This window comes from Carcharodon carcharias, chromosome 9 (genome assembly GCF_017639515.1).
Source record: "Carcharodon carcharias isolate sCarCar2 chromosome 9, sCarCar2.pri, whole genome shotgun sequence".
Lineage (NCBI taxonomy): Eukaryota > Metazoa > Chordata > Chondrichthyes > Lamniformes > Lamnidae > Carcharodon > Carcharodon carcharias.
Genome location: NC_054475.1, coordinates 21,222,032 through 21,230,526, shown reverse-complemented (window position 1 = coordinate 21,230,526; position 8,495 = coordinate 21,222,032).

Genomic DNA, 8,495 nt, shown 5'->3' with positions numbered 1-8,495 from the left:
GATATACACCTGGCAGCTCGCACTTCACTTGGGACCTCGAGGATTGTTTCCCTACTTTGCTTTGGGCAACACTCGTGGTCATCAGCGCCAGGCTTCACAGGCAGCACCGTATCACTTTTAGGGGGGGCTCAAAGGCAGGTCTCTACCTACTAGATCAGCCGTAAGGTGGGGGTGGCTTTTAAATGGCTGCAGGGCTAGGGCTTGCTTGGGGAAAGGGGAGAAGTGGCCTCAGGCAAGGGAGGAGGCTGCAGGGCGAGGGTTGTGCTGGGGAGGGGGGTATCCCAGGGTGTGTGTGGGGTCACATGTTGATCTGTGCAAGTGTCCTCAAGATGGTGAGGGCTGAGGAGACAGTATCCAGAGGAGATCAGGCCAGATGGAGATGTGAGGGTGTGTGCGAGAGATTGAGTGGTAATGTCCCTTGAGCTGGCAGTGAGTGAGATGCCAGTGAATGTGTGATGGCCTTGTGAGTGTGTGAGTTTAGAGTGATGAGATCATTCGTCCATTTTCTGCACTGGATGGCCGACCTCCTGTGTGCACCGTTAGCACTGACCACCTCTACCAAAGCCTCCCAAGTGGTGAGACTGATGGGCCTCCTGCGGCCAGAGCAGGGATAGAGGATATCATGGCCGGCCTCCACAGCATGAAGAATGCATCTCAGGGATGCGTCACTAAATGGGGGAGCTACACTCGTCTTGGCTTCTAGGGCCATGTCTTCACCGGAGCAGTCCTGGGAGCATTGAGAAATGTGTTTGCGGCTGCAGTTTAAATATGGCGCCTTGCGTGAGGAAATGGTGAGGTGGTGGACAAATCGGAGGTCACCTGCCAGCGAGTAGGCATGTTTCCTATAGCTGCATAATTAATGAGATGAAAACCCACCATTGAGTCGGCGGGTAAAACTACTTCCTGCCCGCTACCGCGCTTTGTGCAAAGCTGGGATGCTTCTGCCCGTCATGAAAAGATAATAATTTTCATGATATTATTGTAATTTATTGTAAAGGTAGGTTAATAGTGGGGTTTGGATTAGTTTTTCTGTGTGTGTATGTGTGGGTGCGTGGGGATTTAATTGAATTAGAGACAGCTGGTCTGCAGCTTTTGAGTGATCAAAAGGGAAGCTAGTTTGAAATACTAAATAAGTAAACATCGCTGAAGTTTTAGAATGTGAGGCATGAGGAAAATTTGCATTTTTAGATAAACCAGAGTAGTTTGAATTTCAAAGAAATGATGAGATGTTACACCTAGCCATATGAAGCTAGGTCAAACAGTGTGTTTATTTTTCCCAAAGATTACTGATAATATGAGTATTATGAAAGATTTATATTATGGAAAAAGTAAAGTTGCAAAGACATATTGGAACAATGGAGATAAAAACAAAAAACTGCGGATGCTGGAAATCCAAAACAAGAACAGAATTACCTGGAAAAAACTCAGCAGGTCTGGCAGCATCGGCGGAGAAGAATAGAGTTGACGTTTCGAGTCCTCATGACACTTCCACAGAACTGAGCGAATATAAGGAGAGGGCTGAAATATAAGCTGGTTTAAGGTGGGGGGGGGTGGGGGGGGGAGTTGGGTGGGGGGAGAGAAGTAGGGGGGTGTGGTTGTAGGGACAAACAAGCAGTGAAAGGAGCAGATAATCAAAAGATGTCACAGACAAAAGAACAAAAGAACACAGAGGTGTTGAAGTTGGTGATATTATCTAAACGAATGTGCTAATTAAGAATGGATAGTAGGGCACTCAAGGTACAGCTCTGGTAGGGGTGGGGTGGAAAGGCTAGCGGGGCATAAAAGATTTAAAAATAATGGAAATAGGTGGGAAAAGAAAAATCTATATAAATTATTGGAAAAAACAAAAGGAAGGGGGAAGAAGCAGAAAGGGGGTGGGGATGGAGGAAGGAGTTCAAGATCTAAAGTTGTTGAATTAATATTCAGTCCGGAAGGCTGTAAAATGCCAAGTCAGAAGATGAGGTGCTGTTCCTCCAGTTTGCATTGGGCTTCACTGGAACAATGCAGCAAGCCAAGGACAGACATGTGGGCATGAGAGCAGGGTGGAGTGTTAAAATGGCAAGCGTCAGGGAGATTTGGGTCATTCTTGTGGAAAGACCGCAGGTGTTCTGCAAAGCGGTCGCCCAGTTTACGTTTGGTCTCTCCAATGTAGAGGAGACCGCATTGGGAGCAACGAATGCAGTAGACTAAGTTGAAGGAAATGCAAGTGAAATGCTGCTTCACTTGAAAGGAATGTTTGGGCCCTTGGACAGTGAGGAGAGAGGAAGTGAAGGGGCAGGGGTTGCATCTTTTGCGTGGGCATGGGGAGGTGCCAAAGGTGGGGGTTGAGGAGTGGACCAGGGTGTCCCGGAGGGAACTATCCCTACGGAATGCCGCCGGGGGGGTGAAGGGAAGATGTGTTTGGTGGTGGCATCATGCTGGATTTGGCTATCACTATCTTCAACATCTCTGTGTTCTTTTGTCTGTGACATCTTTTGATTATCTGCTCCTATCACTGCTTGCTTGTCCCTACAACCACACCACTGCCCCCCAACTTCTCTCCCCCCCGCCCCCCACCCAACCTTAAACCAGCTTATATTTCAGCCCTCTCCTTATATTCACTCAGTTCTGTGGAAGGGTCATGAGGACTCGAAACTTCAACTCTTTTCTTCTCCACCGATACTGCCAGACCTGCTGAGTTTTTCCAGGTAGTTCTGTTTTTGGAAGAATGGAATTTACATTAAAAAGGGAGTATAAAGGAGATGTGGTTATGTGTAAGGGAAAGGAATTCTAAGATCTAACACAAGTGTGAAAAGCCTCCAGCCTTTATGCATCAACTTGCTGTCTACAGGAACCGAAGCTAAGAAAAATCACTTTCAAAATCACTGTCCAGGGTATTGTGTGCTTTGCCTGTGTCTGTTGAAATTTATTTGTTTTTACTGTTGCCTCAACAGAGGGGTAACTGGAAGCTAGATTAATTAGGAGATTTAGGCATTATTATAGTAGTGTTTTGTAGACCTGTGTATGTGCTTAAAATCTTTTTTTTATTAATAAATGTTTAATTTAGTTTTGTAAAAAAAAAACCTCTAAGTCTTTGTGGGCTCATTACTACTGAATTCAAGGCATACATCTCTTAATAAAGTAAAAATTGCAAAACAGTTGTGGTAGCTGTTTCATGTTTCCCTCTGGGATTTGAGCAGCTCAACTGTGCCATAACACCACCCTATATCACATAAGCACTTACACATTAAACCAATTCTGAACAGAGCACTCCGTTTTCTACTTTTAATTTCAACCGAGAATCTCTTTTTATGTTACAGTTTTGTGAGTAGTTATTCAGTGTTCATGGAACCAAACCTACATGGGCCACAGCTCCCTGGAATTCAGACCCTGGATTCTTCCAGCCTGGCACATAGGCTTCCAGGACTCACTCTCTCTCTCTCTGTGAGGATTTCACTGCCAATCTCTTCCACTGGCTTTACTAGCATAAGGGATTCATGCTCCCATTACTGATGGTTCTTGATTTTAGGATTTTATAAAGGGCAAGATTACACAGACACGGAGTTTGATTCAACCACAAACTTGTTTATTAAAACACTCCTAACGTGCTAATACAAGAGCTCTAAACTAGTGTAAATGACACTACACAACATTTAATTGGTTAGCCCGATTTAAATCCCTCCACGATTTAACCTTGGCTTCCCATAAACACACAAACAAGCCATGACTTATTAAAAAGCCTCTACTGAAAACCACAGGCAAAACCTTCCTGAATTCAACAAAAACCCCCTCAGGATTTGTGTGTTATTCTTCAACTACCTTTTGAGCGTCAGTCCCAATGCCCCTTGGTTTTGGCTGATAACTTACACCTCCCCACACGGTTGGTCCTTCCAGCGAAAGTTGTAGATCTGCATGTCAGGTTGACCGTTCCTGACCCTCCTTCTTGACTGCAGTCCAAAACCTTCAAGCCAATATGACCACGATGTGACTAAAAACACTTACAATCCCCAACACACTGGTCTGTCTGGTGTTGAAAGTGGGCCTGAGTCAAAGTGACCAGCCCTGACCCTCCTTCTGACTGCTGTGCCAGACTCCTCAATCTTAGCCTTTTATGATGAATCTTATCGAAAATATCAAAACACATTTCCTGACGACATTCTCCTGAATGATAAACATGTTTCCTGAAGTCATCCTGCTGGATGGTCAGTGCATAGCACCCTTTAATCTCTTTAGTCTGTTACATGTCTTGGTCCAGATAGACCCATTCATGGCTGATGTTGTTACCACAACCGAAACAATGGACACCGTTCTTGTGAAGTATCTCTGGCTTCCAAACTGATATGCATGTAACAGTTTCCTCTCCTTGGCTGTTGTTGATGATGTTTGTATGATGGCTGTTGTCTGGGGCCAGCTGTTACAATGGCCTTCCCAACTTCTTAATGGAGTTATCTGATGTCAGCTATCTTATGTCATTGTTGTGATAATGTCCCAGAATCCTTTCATAGTACCCATTTTGCTTTGATATTGGAATGTTCTGAGAATTAACCCCTGCCCCTGTGTTTTCATGTTGAGGTTTGGCCTGTTTATTTGCAGTACTTGTGTCCGTGGGTTTTGGGGTTTTTATATTTCATAAAGTCTGGTTGGAATGGGATCCCGATCTTACACTAGGTGGTAGCATGGGCCCCATTCACAATTCCTTTGGTTCCTGTGGTTTCTGCTGCTTCTGCCTCTCACAGTTTGTTCTCAGGCCAATTGCCCCAGAGACCGTGATAACAACAGAGGTATATTAAAACAAAGGAACCTTCCCCTCTCAACCCATCTCCATGGTCATGTGACATACAGGGGTCATTTTCACCTTAGAAATACAAACCAGTTATCTTTAACTTTAAACTTTTCCTTTGATCTGAAAAGTGTATGGATACTTTAAAGCCTTCTTTTGTTTACAAGTCTCCATCAAACTGTTCTCCCAAAATGTCTTATGGACAGACTGTCTCCTCAAGAGATTGGGAGTCTCATTAACTTTGTTTAGCTTTTAACATCTCACATCACGGCTTCAGTAATATAACATGGGCCTCACTTTGATCTGTAATTGTCCCAGGCCTGAATGCCAGCACACCCCTCCACCCTTCCCTTAGACCAGGCATTCCTTCATTTATCCTAAGTTTAAAAATTACAATTTCTAAATTGTCGCTTAGTTGTACAGAACTTGAATATTGCTGAAAGGGAGAAATGTTGCCTAAAACTTTTTGACTTGGACTCATCAAGACAAATGCAAGAATGTCAAATTTCAAACAATCAGAACAATTTATACTTTAGGAGGAAAGGGTGTTGATTGGTTGGCAAGTCAGCTCTGATTGGCCGAGGTGTTGCCATGGAGAAAGCAAGCAACTATAGACACCCCAAGCTACCAGGTAATTCAAAAAAGGTACAGGGCTTGAACATATTCCTTTTGTTTACAGAGAACAGGCCCTGGGTGCACTTCTAGCAAGCATAAATGAACCAAGTTACAAATTTGATTGATTACCTTAAATCAGTGTAGCTTATCATGCACTCAGGATTGTTCATCAAGTGCTGCCTAACCACGGAATCACATCTAACAATAGACATTTTGTTGCTTTCTCCATGGCAACACCTTGGCCAATCAGAGTCAGCTTGTCAACCAATCAGCACCCTTTTCTCCTGTAGTATAAATTGTTGTGATGGTTTGAAATTTGGCATTCTTGCATTTGTCCTGATGAGTGCAACATGTCTCTCTTTTTAGCAATATTTAATTTCCAAATTAAAAAAAAATTGTATTAGATATATGTTTGTAACAATGGAAACAAGGAAAACTGGCAAAAGAGAGTAGATTCCAGTGACCTAGGAACCTGGAAAGGCACACAGACTGCCCTACCAGTCCTGGAGTTTGCACCCCAGAAATAGCAAAACACCCATTCAACAACATCAGCATATCCTGAAAAGAAAGTAGGAGTAGGGTCTTATGTTTTAAAGTCAATCTCAAGGCAAGAAGGCACTTTGGGATATCCTCAGCACATTTCTCCATCAATGCTGACTAACCTGTTGAGTGTTTACAGAATTTTTTTTTTTTTACAGGGTTGTAGCTTACGGTTTCCTGTCTGCTGCTTTTGAAACTGTTGACTACACCCTCTTCCACAAATAGCTCTCCTTTACAGTACATCACAATGGGTCCTGACTCTGCCACTACATTTCAAACTATAAACAATACATTCAGGTCAATAGTTTCTCCTGCCATGCTCACAATTCACACTTGGTGTATCCCAGAATTTTAACTGTAACCCCAACATCTTCATTGCTTAAATGATGTCCTTCAATGCAGAGAGGGAGTAGCTTTCACATTAATACTGATGACACACTAGGCATGCCAAATGCCTAAACAACTTCATAACCTCCATTAGCTACAACTTCCTCGACCACATCAGCAAAGCCAAAGGCACCTTCTTAGGATTCCCATAAATACCTAAATGCCACTGGCATCATCTCTATTTATTTCTCCATCTGCCATCACAGGCTACACCCAGATGTGCAAATCCTTGATGAGCTGCTCGTTCTCGATCTGTTTTTGTTTCATGTGCAATTTGTCACCAAGACCATTTCAGTGAGGAATTGCAATTTCAAATATCCAAATGAACCCAGTACTAATTCTCTTTTGTTTGTCCTTCGAGGTAAAGATAACATGTTCATCATCTGGAGCGATTAGTAGGGTTCCAGTGGGTACGTGGGTGACTGCTAAGCCCGACCTGTGCCCAGAAGGTTCTGCTGAAAATAGGACAGGATACTGCAGATGATTGAGTTACGGATGAGTTGCTGGCTTGGGGTTTCTATTCCATGCGTTCTCTCTCTGCCTCTCATTCAAAGTTAATATTGACATGTCAAATAAGCCCTGGTGATGAGGTTTGGGCTGATAAATGGAGAATATTGCAAGGGGTTAGCACGTTCTATTGGTATAAGAATTGATTCGTGCTGTTGGTGTCGTTCCATCACAAATTAGCCTTCCAACCAATTGAGAAAAGCTCCTACATTGTCTCCATCGATATCAGTAGACCTCTAGTTCGCCTAATGAGTAGTCATTATGCAATGCATTCAGTCTATCTTTACAGGCCAGTGTGTAAAGAAATGAGATCCTTTGAGAGAAATGCAAGGAAAAATCTGTGGGAGATAGAGGCATCACTTATGTGAGATAGTGGAAGCACTTCCCTCCCTTTTAATGGTATCTTTCAGAGTTCCCTCCTACACAGAACCATGGGAAATTGTATGCTTAGCTCTCTAACAACAATAAAAAAATCTGTACTTGTAAAAATGGCCCAAGGTTCTTCATAGGATTATTATAAAATTTAATACAAAACCACAAATATTAGGGCAGATACAAAAAGGTTTTTTCATTATTGGTTCTCGGGCAACACTGGCAAGGTCAACATTTATGGTCCACTTCTAATTAGCTTCAAGTAATAATGAGCCACCTTCTTGAACCTTTGCAGTCCATGCTTCATTGACACACCCACAGTGCTTCAGGTGGGGAATTCCAGGAGTTTTGCCCGGCCATGGTGAAGGAACTACAACATAGTTCCAACTTAGGCTGGTGTATAAGTTTGAAGGCAGCTTGCAATGGTGTGTTCTCCTGCACCTACTGCCTTTGTTCTTCTAGGTGTAAGAGCTCTATGTGGAAGAAAGGTTTGGAAGGTGTTGCCAAAGCAGCCTTGATGAATTGCTACAGTGCATCTTAAAGATGGTACAAACTACAACCATAGTGCACTGGTGGTGGAGGAAGTCAATGTTTAAGGTAGTAGTGCCAATCAAGCAGGCTGCTTTATCCTGGATGTCAAACTTCTGGAATTTTGTTGGAACTGCATTCAACCAGACAAGCGTTAGCTCAGTTGACTGGTTTGTGATGGAGTGACACCAACAGCACGGGTTCAATTTCCATACTGGCAGAGGTCATCAATGAAAGCCTCACCTTCTCAACCTCATTTGTGTGGTGTGGTGACCCTCAGGTTAAACGCACCACCAGTCATCTCTCTCTGATGAGAGAGTAGCAGCCTACGGCCCTCTGGGACTACAGCGACTTTCACTTTGAGTATTCCATCATACTCCAGATTTGTGCCTTGCAAATGGTGAAAAGGCTTTGGGGAGTTAGGTGGTTCAGCTACTTGCTACAGAACTTCTAGCCTCTGACCAGCTCTTATTGGCACGGTATATATATATATATACATATATATATGTCTGGTCCGATTAAGTCAAAGGTGACCTTCAAGGGTAGTGATAGTGTTGAGTGCCAACAGAAGTTTGATACAGAAATGATGCAAATACTAACTTGCCAGGTGTAGAATTTTAAAAATGAAGCATGTGCTGTAAGTTAACAATGTGCACTTTTTAAAAATGTTATTTCCAATGCCATGGTACCATACAGAAACTGTTTTATTGGAGTAGATTTCAATACAATTGTTTGATGGGATAATTTTCAATGAATGAAATGATTCTCTACGTTGCAGCTAATTCAG